The 14,762-nt window shown below is 47.2% G+C and overlaps 1 protein-coding gene across 4 annotated transcripts in view; it reads right to left on the reverse strand.

The window, feature by feature from the left end:
* Nucleotides 1-10,885, reverse strand: part of ccdc83 (coiled-coil domain containing 83) — a 115,818-nt gene extending 104,933 nt beyond the window's left edge. For all 4 annotated transcript variants that reach the window (XM_063053934.1, XM_063053936.1, XM_063053933.1 and 1 more), the window contains exon 1: nt 10,773-10,885. The gene's annotated coding sequence lies outside the window, so the exon portion shown is untranslated. The remainder of the gene's footprint in view (nt 1-10,772) is intronic.
* Between the last annotated feature and the right edge of the window lie 3,877 nt (nt 10,886-14,762).

The following is a 14,762-nucleotide window of genomic DNA, read 5'->3' on the forward strand; positions in this document are numbered from 1 at the left end:
TAGGTTTCGGATTGTCGCAGGCCAGGCAGAATCTCTAGGAAGAGGTACAGTCGATGTTTCAGGCCGAGTCCCTTCGTCAGGACTAACGAAGGGTCTCGGCCTGAAACATCGACTGTACCTCTTCCTAGAGATGCTGCCTGGCCTGCTGCGTTCACCAGCAACTTTGATGTGTGTTGCTTGAATTTTCAGCATCTGTAGAATTCCTGTTGTTAGATTTCGGATTGTGGTGGTTCCCCACGAGCTTCACCAGTTCGTCATATGGAATGTCCCCCGGTTTCCACGGTGAGCCTAAGTTCCTTATCAACTTGTAAGTCTTTGTCCCACACACACTCAGGAGAATAGAGGGCTTCTTAGCCTCCTCTGTAATTCCATTAGCACAGAAAAAGTGTCTCAACTTTTCCCCATACTCCGGCCAGTCCTCGTTCTCCTCCACAAATTCACCGATAGTCCCAAACGTAACCATCTGAACGCGAGGCTCCTCATCCTCCACACAGCTCCTGTTCAGACACCGGCGCCCTTTACCTCTCGTCCCCGCACAGCTCCTGTTCAGACACCCGCGCCCTTTGCCTCTCGTCCCCGCACAGCTCCTGTTCAGACACCGGTGCCCTTTGCCTCTCGTCCCCGCACAGCTCCTGTTCAGACACCGGCGCCCTTTGCCTCTCGTCCCCGCACAGCTCCTGTTCAGACACCGGTGCCCTTTGCCTCTCGTCCCTGAGCTGCTCCTGTTCAGACACCGGCGCCCTTTGCCTCTCGTCCCTGAGCTGCTCCTGTTCAGACACCGGCGCCCTTTGCCTCTTGTCCCCCCGCACAGCTCCTGTTCAGACACCGGCGCCCTTTACCTCTCATCACCCACACAGCTCCTGTTCAGACACCGGTGCCCTTTGCCTCTCGTCCCTGAGCTGCTCCTGTTCAGACACGGGCGCCCTTTGCCTCTCGTCCCCGCACAGCTCCTGTTCAGACACCGGCGCCCTTTACCTCTCATCACCCACACAGCTCCTGTTCAGACACCGGTGCCCTTTGCCTCTCGTCCCTGAGCTGCTCCTGTTCAGACACCGGCGCCCTTTGCCTCTTGTCCCCCCGCACAGCCCCTGTTCAGACACCGGCGCCCTTTACCTCTCATCACCCACACAGCTCCTGTTCAGACACCGGCGCCCTTTGCCTCTCGTCTCCGCACAGCTCCTGTTCAGACACCGGCGCCCTTTGCCTCTCGTCCCCGCACAGCTCCTGTTCAGACACCGGCGCCCTTTACCTCTCATCCCTGAGCTGCTCCTGTTCAGACACCGGTGCCCTTTGCCTCTTGTTCCCGCACAGCTCCTGTTCAGACATCGGTGCCCTTTGCCTCTCGTCCCCCCACACAGCTCCTGTTGAGACACTGGCGCCCTTTGCCTCTCGACTCCCCGCACAGCTCCTGTTCAGACACCGGCGCCCTTTGCCTCTCGACTCCCCGCACAGCTCCTGTTCAGACACCGGCGCCCTTTGCCTCTCGACTCCCCGCACAGCTCCTGTTCAGACACCGGCGCCCTTTGCCTCTCGTCACCGCACAGCTCCTGTTCAGACACCGGTGCCCTTTGCCTCTCGTCCCCGCACAGCTCCTGTTCAGACACCGGCGCCCTTTGCCTCTCGTCCCTGAGCTGCTCCTGTTCAGACACCGGCGCCCTTTGCCTCTTGTCCCCCCGCACAGCTCCTGTTCAGACACCGGCGCCCTTTGCCTCTCGTCCCCGCACAGCTCCTGTTCAGACACCGGCGCCCTTTGCCTCTCGTCCCTGAGCTGCTCCTGTTCAGACACCGGCGCCCTTTGCCTCTCGTCCCCGCTCAGCTCCTGTTCAGACACCGGCGCCCTTTGCCTCTCGTCCCCCGCACAGCTCCTGTTCAGATACTGGAGCCCTTTGCCTCTCGTCCCTGCGCTGCTCCTGTTCAGACATGGGCGCCCTTTGCCTCTCATCCCCGCACAGCTCCTGTTCAGACACCGGCGCCCTTTGCCTCTCGACTCCCCGCACAGCTCCTGTTCAGACACCGGCGCCCTTTGCCTCTCGTCCCTGAGCTGCTCCTGTTCAGACACCGGCGCCCTTTACCTGTCATCACCCACACAGCTCCTGTTCAGACACCGGTGCCCTTTGCCTCTCGTCCCTGAGCTGCTCCTGTTCAGACACCGGCGCCCTTTGCCTCTCATCCCCGCACAGCTCCTGTTCAGACACCGGCGCCCTTTGCCTGTCGTCCCCGCTCAGCTCCTGTTCAGACACGGGTGCCCTTTGCCTCTCGACTCCCCGCACAGCTCCCGTTCAGACACCGGCGCCCTTTGCCTCTCGTCCCTGAGCTGCTCCTGTTCAGACACCGGCGCCCTTTGCCTCTCGTCCCCGCACAGCTCCTGTTCAGACACTGGCGCCCTTTGCCTCTCGTCCCCGCACAGCCCCTGTTCAGACACTGGAGCCCTTTGCCTCTCGTCCCTGAGCTGCTCCTGTTCAGACACCGGCGCCCTTTGCCTCTCGTCCCTGCGCTGCTCCTGTTCAGACACCGGCGCCCTTTGCCTCTCGTCCCCGCACAGCTCCTGTTCAGACACTGGCGCCCTTTGCCTCTCGTCCCCGCACAGCCCCTGTTCAGACACTGGAGCCCTTTGCCTCTCGTCCCTGAGCTGCTCCTGTTCAGACACCGGCGCCCTTTGCCTCTCGTCCCTGCGCTGCTCCTGTTCAGACATGGGCGCCCTTTGCCTCTCGTCCCCGCACAGCTCCTGTTCAGACACTGGAGCCCTTTGCCTCTCGTCCCTGAGCTGCTCCTGTTCAGACACCGGCGCCCTTTGCCTCTTGTCCCCGCACAGCTCCTGTTCAGACACCGGCGCCCTTTGCCTCTCATCCCCCCACACAGCTCCTGTTCAGACACCGGCGCCCTTTGCCTCTTGTCCCCCCGCACAGCTCCTGTTCAGACACCGGCGCCCTTTGCCTCTCGACTCCCCGCACAGCTCCTGTTCAGACACCGGCACCCTTTGCCTCTCATCCCTGAGCTGCTCCTGTTCAGACACCGGCGCCCTTTGCCTCTCGTCCCTGCACAGCTCCTGTTCAGACACCGGCGCCCTTTGCCTCTCGTCCCCGCACAGCTCCTGTTCAGATACCGGAGCCCTTTGCCTCTCGTCCCTGCACAGCCCCTGTTCAGATACCGGAGCCCTTTGCCTCTCGTTCCCGCACAGCTCCCGTTCAGACACCGGCATCCTTTGCCTCTCGTCCCTGCGCTGCTCCCCCTCGGCACTGCTATTCATACGTAGCCGCCAACCAGCTAGCACACTGTAGCCTAGCTAAAGCTCACAACAAAAATGAAAACGGGACGACACATCCAAAAAAACCAGTTCACCTCGTCGCCAAAGATATGTGGTAACTTCTACTTTGAAAAAGGACCACTCGACAACTTCATGCCGAAAGAACAACTTTATCTGGGATGGCAAAACCGATATTTGCATACAGAGGCTTTCACTGAACCGAACCGTACTGCATAGCAGAGAAACTATACACATGCACACTGGACAAGAAAACGGAAGTAACCCCCCCCCCAACCCCGGAACCAGCCCCTCTTTACAAAGAGCTTCCCCTCGCGGGAGTATTGCTATATTACCGTTATCATAATTAGTAGTAACTTATTTTTATAATGCTCACATTACAACAGGCAACATCACCAAGTACTCACACATGAGCAAAGCAATAGCAAAGACACAGACTTGCAGTTACCCCAAAGACTTCGCGTTACGCCCGACATACTGCAGATTCTCTCTCTCCCAAATAAGGGAGAAAACGGTGTCTCCATTTTCTCAGTGAGCAGGGAGACATAACAAACAACTTGCTGGTTTACAATGTTAAAAAAGTTGAAATGTAATAAGCCTTTCTACCTTTTCAGACATCTGTCCTCCTGTAGTCTTTGCCCCACCAAATAGAACATTTGCTATGCCTCTTGAACCAGCTTAGCAATGTTTTTTTCTCAGCTGTAAATTAACTTTGAACATCCACTCTGAAGTTCCTTTCTAATACCATCATTTATATCCTTCCAATTATTTTATACTCCCTTGCAAAGCTGCACCCTCCCAAATATTTTGCTTCTTATGTTTTGTAACTTCAAATCATTAAACTAATTCAAAGGAAGACACTGGAGTCCAAAATATGAGTCTAACTTCATTGTTTACTTTAAGCGAGGTGCACCTGTATCACATGGTGGCATGATAATGTATACAATTCATGTATTTTTACGTATAGCTCATAATGAACTATTTAAATGAACAAAAATACATACACAGCTTACTCAAATATTAAATACACAACATTCCTCCCTGCTTAGCTATAAACTCCATAGAGAATAGAGAATGCATCTCAACTATACAGAGTATACTATATAATTCAACTACAAAATAATCTGCAGATGCTGGGATCAAAGCAACACTCACAGCACACTGGAGGAACTCAGCAGGTTGGGCAGCATCAGTGGAAACGATAAGTCAATGTTTCACATCGACTCATGGTTTCACATATTTCACGTCGATGAGTTTCCACTGATGCTGCCCAACCTGCTGAGTTCTTCCAGCGTGCTGTGAGTGTTGCTATATAATTCAACTATTATACACAGGCAACCACAGCATTGTGAAATTTAAATTACCCCATTCAGGCCTAAAGATTTAATCGCTGTGGAGGATTTCTTACTATTGTGGGATAATGCCTTTCCTGACAAGAGAGATCACTCTACTTGGCAGGTGAGATTTGTGGCTGTGAAACAATCTCTGATGCCTCCTCCATGGTGGTTGTAGGAGTTGACTCTGAGACTGCAGGAAGTGGTTCTGACAACTCTGGACACCTTTCTTCTCCCTCCTTTTTCTTCTTCTAGTTTGTGTATCTTGATCTTGGGAAGGTGCATTTAGTTCACTGGAGCTAATTAATCCTTCTATTGCTCCCTTTACTATCTGATCTAGCCTTGTGGTTTTCTCATCCACAACATCATCTGACAAATCCTCTGTTTTTGTATCTCCATTGACTCCTTTCTTTTTTGCCTTCCATTCATCCAGCTGGGCTTTGGTTTTTGCATCTACTTTTACCAGCAGCTTTTTTGTCTCCCAGTTGAAGTTCATTCAATAACCTTAATGCACACAGAGTAGATTCTGGTTCTTTAAACTTACAAAAGATGAATGCTTGCAACCTTCCTGTAACTCTTTGAACTCTCTTCCAGCTTAAAACAAAGGCATTTTTTGTAAGTAACTGCCTGATTACCGCATCAGACGCTTTCTCAGAAACGATGTCTACAAGAAGGGTTGTAGTCGGACCACTGCTTTTGTCGTTTTCACAATTCCTCTGAGCAGCATGATTCTTCCTTGGTCCAATTTGTTTTCCAAACAGAGACACAGAGGTTGGCACCACCACTTGATTGTCCTCTGTTGGGCAAAGGTTCATGGTGTTCAGCATGGAGACTGTTGTAGCATCATCCATCCAGTACCTTTAATAATTCACTTTCAGTTAACTTTATTGTAGGGGATGTGGCATGCAAGTTGTGGATGGACCTTCAATCAAATTGTAGTTGTCTCAGCCAATCACATCCCAGCAATTCTGGCCCTGCTGTTTGTACCACATACAAGCACAATGTGGCTTGTTGGTTGTTGTATTTCATTGTCACAAATCTCATTCCCACAGGAGTAATCTTTTCTCCAGTATAAGCTCTTAGTTAGATATCTACTGGCTTCAGCTTAGTATCTTTGAAATACCATTCATACTAATTTTGTGGAATGACTGAAACAGCTGAACCAGTGTCCAATTCCTTTTTAATTAATTTGCCATTCACTTCTGGCATAAGACATAATGCGCGTCTGTTGTTAGTTTTCACATTTTAAATCTCATGCCTATACAGTCCTGTGTCACTCTCATCATTATCAGATTTTTCATCAACAGCATGCAGATTAGTACTTTTTGAAAATGCAAGTTGACTTTTTACCCTTTTCTCTTCTCTGTGCAGTCCACTTATTTTTGTCTGTTTAACCTACTCCTTGGTATGTGTCCTACTTTGTTGAATTTTCTGCAAGTTTCACCCTTAAATCTGCATTGATCCCCTGCCACAACAGTAACATAATTTGGTTGGCTAGGCCAGTTTCTATTTAGACCTTGCGATTTTATTCACGCTCACTTTCACTCCTGACTGCAACTCAATTGCATCTGTCTGTGATTTCAAATGCTCTTCTAAGTATGAGTTGTGCTTCAGTGAGGATCTATTTTTAAATACCTTCGTATAAGATTCTGCAAACTAAGCAAACTCTCAGTGCATCTTTTAGCCCATACTGAACTGACAATGCTCAATCTCTTCAATTCAGCTATGTAAGCTGAAGTGGACTTACTTTCTTTTTGATCCTACTTATGAAACCTAAAGCATTTTGCAATCAACAATGGTTTCAGTTCTAAATGTTCCTCTATTACTTTGACAATATCAGTGAAACTCATTTCTGCTGATTTGGTTAGAGAAGTCAAACTTCGAAGCAAACTGTATGCCTTTAAACCTAACACACTCAGCAAAATTACTACTTGTTTCTCATTGGCTATTTCATTTATTTCAAAATAATGTTCAATTTGCTCAGTACATAAAATCCAGTTATCTGTTGTATAATCAGAAGTGTCCATCTTTCTGATACTGCCAGCCATTTCTGCCCTTTTTAAAAATGATTATTATCACCCAGTACTTAATCGTTATGAACCCATAAATGTTTCTGTTTTCTGCCATTTTTTAACCGGACTATCTATGCACATGCTGCACTGCATTTTTAAAAATTTGACTGTTCTTTATTTTGTTTTAGTTCGAATATCTTGCTATGCTTCAACAGGTTGGTAGCCATCTCAGATTTGTTTAAAAAATACACCATCACCATTGTAATGTTTTGTAACTTCAAAACATTAAACTAATTCAAAGGAAGATGCCCAAGTCCCTTGTTCAATCCCTTCCGACCTATGTTCGTGACACTTCTCACGCTCTTAAACTTTTCGATGATTTTAAGTTCCCTGGCCCCCACCGCTTTATTTTCACCTTGGATGTCCAGTCCCTATATACTTCCATCCCCCATCAGGAAGGTCTCAAAGCTCTACGCTTCTTTTTGGATTCCAGACCTAATCAGTTCCCCTCTACCACCACTCTGCTCCGTCTAGCAGAATTAGTCCTTACTCTTAATAATTTCTCCTTTTGCTCCTCCCATTTCCTCCAAACTAAAGGTGTAGCTATGGGCACCCGTATGGGTCCTAGCTATGCCTGCCTTTTTGTTGGGTTTGTGGAACAATCTATGTTCCGTGCCTATTCTGGTATCTGTCCCCCACTTTTCCTTCGCTACATCGACGACTGCATTGGCGCTGCTTCCTGCACGCATGCAGAACTCGTTGACTTTATTAACTTTGCCTCCAACTTTCACCCTGCCCTCAAGTTTACCTGGTCCATTTCTGACACCTCCCTCCCCTTTCTAGATCTTTCTGTCTCTGTCTCTGGAGACAGCTTATCCACTGATGTCTACTATAAGCCTACTGACTCTCACAACTATCTGGACTATTCCTCTTCTCACCCTGTCTCTTGCAAAAACGCCATCCCCTTCTCGCAATTCCTCCGTCTCTGCCGCATCTGCTCTCAGGATGAGGCTTTTCATTCTAGGACGAGGGAGATGTCTTCATTTTTTAAAGAAAGGGGCTTCCCTTCCTCCACTATCAACTCTGCTCTTAAACGCATCTCCCCCATTTCACGTACATCTGCTCTCACTCCATCCTCCCACCACCCCACTAGGAATAGGGTTCCCCTGGTCCTCACCTACCACCCCACCAGCCTCCGGGTCCAACATATTATTCTCCGTAACTTCCGCCACCTCCAACGGGATCCCACCACTAAGCATATCTTTCCCTCCCCGCCTCTCTCTGCATTCCGCAGGGATCGCTCCCTACACAACTCCCTTGTCCATTCGTCCCCCCCATCCCTCCCCACTGATCTCCCTCCTGGCACTTATCCGTGTAAGCGGAACAAGTGTTACACATGCCCTTACACTTCCTCCCTTACCACCATTCAGGGCCCCAAACAGTCCTTCCAGGTGAGGCATCACTTCACCTGTGAGTCGACTGGGGTGATATACTGCGTCCGGTGCTCCCGATGTGGCCTTTTATATATTGGTGAGACCCGACGCAGACTGGGAGACCGCTTTGCTGAACATCTACGCTCTGTCCGCCAGAGAAAGCAGGATCTCCCAGTGGCCACACATTTTAATTCCACATCCCATTCCCATTCTGACATGTCTATCCACGGCCTCCTCTACTGTAAAGATGAAGCCACACTCAGGTTGGAGGAACAACACCTTATATTCCGTCTGGGTAGCCTCCAACCTGATGGCATGAACATTGACTTCTCTAACTTCCGCTAGGCCCCACCTCCCCCTCGTACCCCATCTGTTACTCTTTTTAATGCACACATTCTTTCTCTCGCTCTCCTTTTTCTCCCTCTGTCCCTCTGAATATACCTCTTGCCCATCCTCTGGGTCACCCCCCCCCGTCTTTCTTCCCAGACCTCCTGTCCCATGATCCTCTCGTATCCCCTTCTGCCTATCACCTGTCCAGCTCTCGGCTCCATCCCTCCCCCTCCTGTCTTCTCCTATCATTTTGCATCTCCCCCTCCCCCTCCATCTTTCAAATCCCTTACTCACTCTTCCTTCAGTTAGTCCTGACGAAGGGTCTCGGCCTGCAACGTCGACTGTACCTCTTCCTATAGATGCTGCTTGGCCTGCTGCGTTCACCAGCAACTTTGATGTATGTTGCTTGAATTTCCAGCATCTGCAGAATTCCTGTTGTTTGCACCTAACTTTGTGTCTTATTTTAAGCAAGGCATGCCCATATCATGTGATAGCATGATAACATATGTGAATGTGAATTGCATACAATTCATAATAATTATTTAAATGAACAAGAATGCTTAATCGACCTATTTTATACACACACACACACACACACACACACACAAAGATTACTCAAATAATACAAATATTAGAGTCATAGAAAAGTACAGCATAGAAACAGACCTTTTGACCCATCTAGTCCATGCTGAACCATTTAAACTGCCTACTCCCATTGACCTGCACAGGGACCATATCCCACCACACCCTTAGCATCCATGTACTTATCCAAATTTCTCTTAAATGTTGAAATCGAGCTTATATGCACCACTTATGCTGGCAGCTCATTCCAAACTCTCATGACCCTCTGAGTGAAGAAGTTTCCCCTCATTCTCTCCTTAAACTTTTCATCTTTCACCTATTAACCCATGACCTCTAGTTGAGGTTCAACCCAACCTCAGTGGAAAAAGCCTACTTGTTATACCTTTATACCCTCATTAATTTGTATACCTCTATCAAATTGCCCCTCAGTCTTCTGTGTTCCAAGGAATAAAGTCCTAATCTTTCCTTATAACTCAGGTCCTCCAGTCCTGGCAATATCCTTATAAATTTTCTCAGTACTCTTTCAACCTTATTTACATCTTTTCTGTAGGTAGGTGACCAAAACTGCATTGAATACTCCAGATTAGGGCTCACCAACATCTTGTAAAACTTCAACATAACATCCCATTTCCTGTACTCGATATTTTGGTTTATAAAGATTAATGTGCCAGAAGCTTTCTTTACAACCTTATCTACTTGTGACACCTTCTACGTTCTATCATTCATTGTGTAAGATGTACCCTGGTTGGTACAACTGAAGTACAACACCTCGAACTTGTCTGCATTAAATTCCATCTGCCATTTTCAGCCCATTTTTCTAGATGGCCTGGATCCTGCTGCAAGCTCTGACAGTCTTCCGCACTGTCCATTACACCGCTAATCTTGATGTCATCTGCAAACATGCTGATTTAGACCATTAATATAGATGGCAAACAAGAACAAACCTAGCACCGATCCCTGTGGCGCTCCACTAGTCACAGGCCTCCAGTCAGAGGGGCAACCATCTACCACCACTCTTTGGCTTCTCTTACCAAGCAAATGTATAATCCAATTTCTGTACTTGCTTCCCACAGGGTCCGAGGGCACACCATGTCAGGCCCTGGGATGTATCCACCAGAGGACAGCAAACAACTGCTCCTCTATAATCTGTATACAGTCCATGAAGTTGATGCTGCTTTGCCTCACTTTTATACTCTGTGTGTCCATCTACCGTGTTAATACAGATGCAAAAAGATCCATTTAAGATCTCCTCATCTCTTTTGGCTCCACGCATGGATTATGATTCTGATCTTCCAGAGGACCAATTTTGAACCTTGCAATCCTATTGCTCCTAACATACCTTTAGGATTCTCCTTCACCTTGCCTGCCAGGGCAACCTCACGCCTTCTTTTAGCCCCCCTGACTTCTTAACAACACCACACTTCTGTGGTTTAAACCCCATCCGCTGCTTTTCTGCTAGCTAGTTCCTTGAAATCAAACATCATGACTCCTACATTTAAATCTAACTTGGGGAGGGCTATTAAAATGTAACAAGTACCAACGACTTGTGGGATCTCACTACTGACAGTCTTGCTGTCCCAAGAACCTCATCAACTCTTGCCCTATGCTTCCTGACACCCACACAGATTTGGATCAGTTTCTAACGCTGGGGGTGAACCATCAGCTTCAATAGCATAAAATGCTAAAACGAAACCGACATTCGTGAATGCGGATAAGGGGGCAAATACAAGGTGCACCGAACCAGCGATTCGCAGAGCCCAGCGACATCATAACTTGAAATTAACTGAGTCAGGGACACAACTGTCACCGGCCGACCAACCTGTCCAAACTTCACTTTGCCAGCCGGGAACATCAGCCTTCCATCCTGCTCACTCCGATTCGCGGGTGCCGGCTGTCACCCCAGCGCTCCGTTTATTTGGAGCAGTGAACGAAGCGGTAACCAGGGGCAAAACAAGGCGCAATCTGATTGGTCGAACAGTCGCATCCCAAAACATCCGTTCAATGCTGCCGACAGCGGCTCCTGGCGGCAGAACAACAAGTTCTGAGGGCCGACCGAGCGTGAGGATCGGAAACGTGAGAGAAGTAATTAACTTTCAGCAGGCGTCTAGTTTAGTTTCATTGCTGGAAGAATCACTCGGCCTTTAACAAATAAGGACACTGTAGATTGATAATGAGTTCATGAATCATTTGGGAATTGTTGGGCACACCTCTCTATTAACCGCATTTTTACATAGGTAATGTAATTACCTGATTAATTATAGTTATATATATGTTGGTTGTCCGTCGTACCCAACAATGGCACGAGACCAGTGCCGGAGAGTTTTTAAAGTGTAAAAGCGGTTGTGCTGGGGCAGTTCCACTCCTTCAGCCTCGGTAGACCGAACTGGGGTCTTCCTTGTTGCAGGAGATGACCATGACTCCCTCTGTGCTTTGTGACTTTCGCTGTCCACAAAGGCCTTGCTGGCCTTTGGATTTCACAGTTGCTTTCTTTTGCCCAGTTCCGCCGGAGGCTAGGCTAGGCTAGGCATGTCCCTATCTCACCGGGTAGGAGGCGCGCCGGCTACCATCAAATACCAGTAGTTTAGCCCGCTTATCGAAGTGATGTACGGCGTTATGGTCGTTGTCTCATGCAAACAGCTACTTCAAAGTTCAAAATAAATTTATGTCCAAAGTGCATGTGTGTCACCATGTACAACCCTGGGGTTTATTTTCTTGCGGGTATATTCAATAAATCTAATAACCATAAAGTGAGTCCATAGGTAGTGGGAACATTTCAGTGATGGGGTGAGTGAAGTTGGGTGAAGTTATCCCCTTTGGTTCAAGAGCCTGATGGCTGAGGTGTGATGGCTGTTTCAGAACCTGGTGGTGTGAGTCCTGAGGCTCCTGTACCATCTTCCTGATGGCACCAGTGAGAAGAGAATATGGTCTGGGTGTTGGGGGTCCCTGATGATGCTGCTTTCTTGCAATGATGCTCAGTGTAGATATGTTCAATGGTGGAGAGGGTTTTAGCTGTGATGGACTGTGCTGTATCCATTACTTTTTGTAGGATTTTCCATTCAGGGGCATTGGTGTTTCTATACCAGGCTGTGATGCAGGCAGTCAATATACTCTCCACTGCACATCTATAGAAGTTCGTCAAAGTTTTAGATGTCATGCCAAATGTTTACAAACTCCTAAGGAAGTAGAAGTGCTGCCATGCTTTCTTCACAGTTGCACCTACATGCTGAGCCCAGGACAGGTCCTCTGAATTAATAACACAGAGGAACTTAGAGCTGTTGACCCTTTTCACATCTGATCCTCTGATGAGGACTGCCTCATGGGCCAATAGTTTCCTCTTCCTGAAGACAATAATCAGCTTCTTGCTCTTGCTGACTCAGGCAGGAGTTGATATGCTTCATCACCAACCTCTCAAAACACTTCATCACTGTAGATGTGAAAGCTGCTGGACAATCGGCATTGAGGCACATTACCACGTCTTTCTTAGGCACTGGTATAGTTAAAGCCTGCTTGAAGCAGGTGGGTACCTCAGGCTGCTAAAGATCTCAGTGAACACTCCAGCTAGTTGATCAGCACAGGTCCTCAGTTCTCGGCCAGGTACCCTGCCATTGGTTCACCACCCCTGAAGGCTGCCCACATGTCATCCGTAGATGCTGAAATCACAGGGTCATTGGGTGCTGTGGGAGTTCATTATGGTTCTTCCATGTTTTTATAGTCAAAGCGAGAGTTGAGCTCATCCGGAAGTGAAACCCTGTTGTCTATGTTGTTTGATTTAACTTTATAAGGAGTGATAGTATTCAAGCCCTGCCATAACTGTCGAGCATCCTTCATTGATTCAGATTTGGTCTGGAAGTGCCACTTTGCCTGTGAGATGACTTTCCAGTGAGCATACCTGGACCTCTTGTAACTTTCTTGGTCACCAGACTTGTATGCCTCTGACCTGGCCCTCAGCAGATTTTGGATCTCATGGTTCATCCAGGACTTCTGATTGGGGAAGACTGAATGATGTTGTGGAAACACACTCACCTAGAAATGTTCTGTTAAAGTCCATGACAACCTTGGTGTATTCATTCAGATCCACATTTAAGTCCTTGTACAAGGCCCAGTCCGCCGACTTGAAGTAATTCCGAAGCCGCTGCTCTGCCTCCTGTGACCACCTCTTTGTTGTCCTTATCTCTGGAGCTTTGTTTTTTAGCCTCTGCCTGTATGCAGGTTGGAAAAGGACAGCCAAGTGCTCAGATTTACCGAAACGTGGTCTGGGCGTGGTACTCAGAGCCACTGGTGAGAGCTGAGTGTCTGATGGGGCCCAAAGGACATGACGAGCCTCTTCACTGGAGGTGCTACCCATCCCCGGACACCTCAGATGCCATATTTAAATAGTACATATAAACGTACTGGTTCCAATTAACCAGAGTTTGACCCAATCAAGAGGCTAACCCAAGCTGAATTTTCATGGCAATATTTAAAAAGGCATTAAAAATATATCATTTAACTGAATAATGAATTATGTATTTCAATTAATATACAGAACAAATTAAAACAGTACCAATACTACTAAAAAGTACTCTAAAACTGTGTATTGATTCCTAATAGTTATGGAATGGAATTCATCTTATGTACACTGCCCCGTTCTTTTGATTGATTATAAATAAATAAATTCAGCACAGACACCTAGTGCAGATAATGGACTGCCTTCATTTGCCTTCCTGCATGAGGCAATGTGAAGTAATCCACCAATAAATTTCCTGGCATCAGTAGGGTAATTTTTTCAGTTAGTCTCAATTTTTTTTGTGGCATCTTGGTAATATTTTAAAAGTGAAATAAGAAACTCACTGCCTTTTGAAGCAGCATCCATCACCCCAAATGGCTAACATAGCGCAAGCACATGCAACTGATGCCATTTAAAAACTCTTCACTCCAAGCACGATGTAGTGTCTAATGGCCCCATAGCACATGCAACTGATACTAGTTAGAAACCGTTCTGCAATAGTCTGCTGTCCTAATTAAGCAGCATAGTGGTCCCAAATAAACAAAGAAAATCCTGATGAAGTATCTCAGCCTGAAATGTCGACTGTTTACTCTTTTCCATAGATACTGCCTGGCCTGCTGAGTTCCTACATCATTTTGTGTGTGTTGCTAAGGGAATCCTGGCTCTTCTCTTCAATTTTTTTTGTTCTTTAAGAGTTGTCCGAAATAAGCAGCTGCCCTAATTAACTCTGAATCTCTGAATTTACGTGCTACGAGTAAGCAGCCTTTGTCTTACACTTGTTCATCACACATATCTGCTGATGCAGCCATTCAGCATGTTAGATTTTCATCAGCCATGATCTTGGCAAGCTCATCAATGAATTTCCCTGCTGCTTCGTGATCAGCAGGTACTCTATCACCACATATTGCCACATATTTTTAAACATTTAAAGCCATGCCTTTTCTTAAATTTTTGCAACCAACCTGCTGAATATTCACAATTAGCTTCCATTTTCAGTTCACTGTGATAAATCTGTGCTTGTTTCATGATCAGCATACTGTTAAACGGCATACGTTCACTCTGATGCAGATGAATCCTCTCTTTCAATGCAAGAACAAGATCTTCATTTTTCACTTTATGCAGTGTTTTTCTATTTTTCATTAACTTCTGTTGGTTACGTAGGTGAGATCACTTCTCAGAACTGTCTGTGGTGCGCAGAGATGTGCGTTTTGCCAGGGAACCTTCGTAGCATCTTCTGGAATTGCCCTTGTGTGACGTCATGATGTCAGCGCTCAAAGAAATTTCAGATTTTGGAATTTTGTATAAGGGGTACTTGATCTATTC

Source organism: Mobula hypostoma, chromosome 7, assembly GCF_963921235.1.
Source record: "Mobula hypostoma chromosome 7, sMobHyp1.1, whole genome shotgun sequence".
NCBI lineage: Eukaryota > Metazoa > Chordata > Chondrichthyes > Myliobatiformes > Myliobatidae > Mobula > Mobula hypostoma.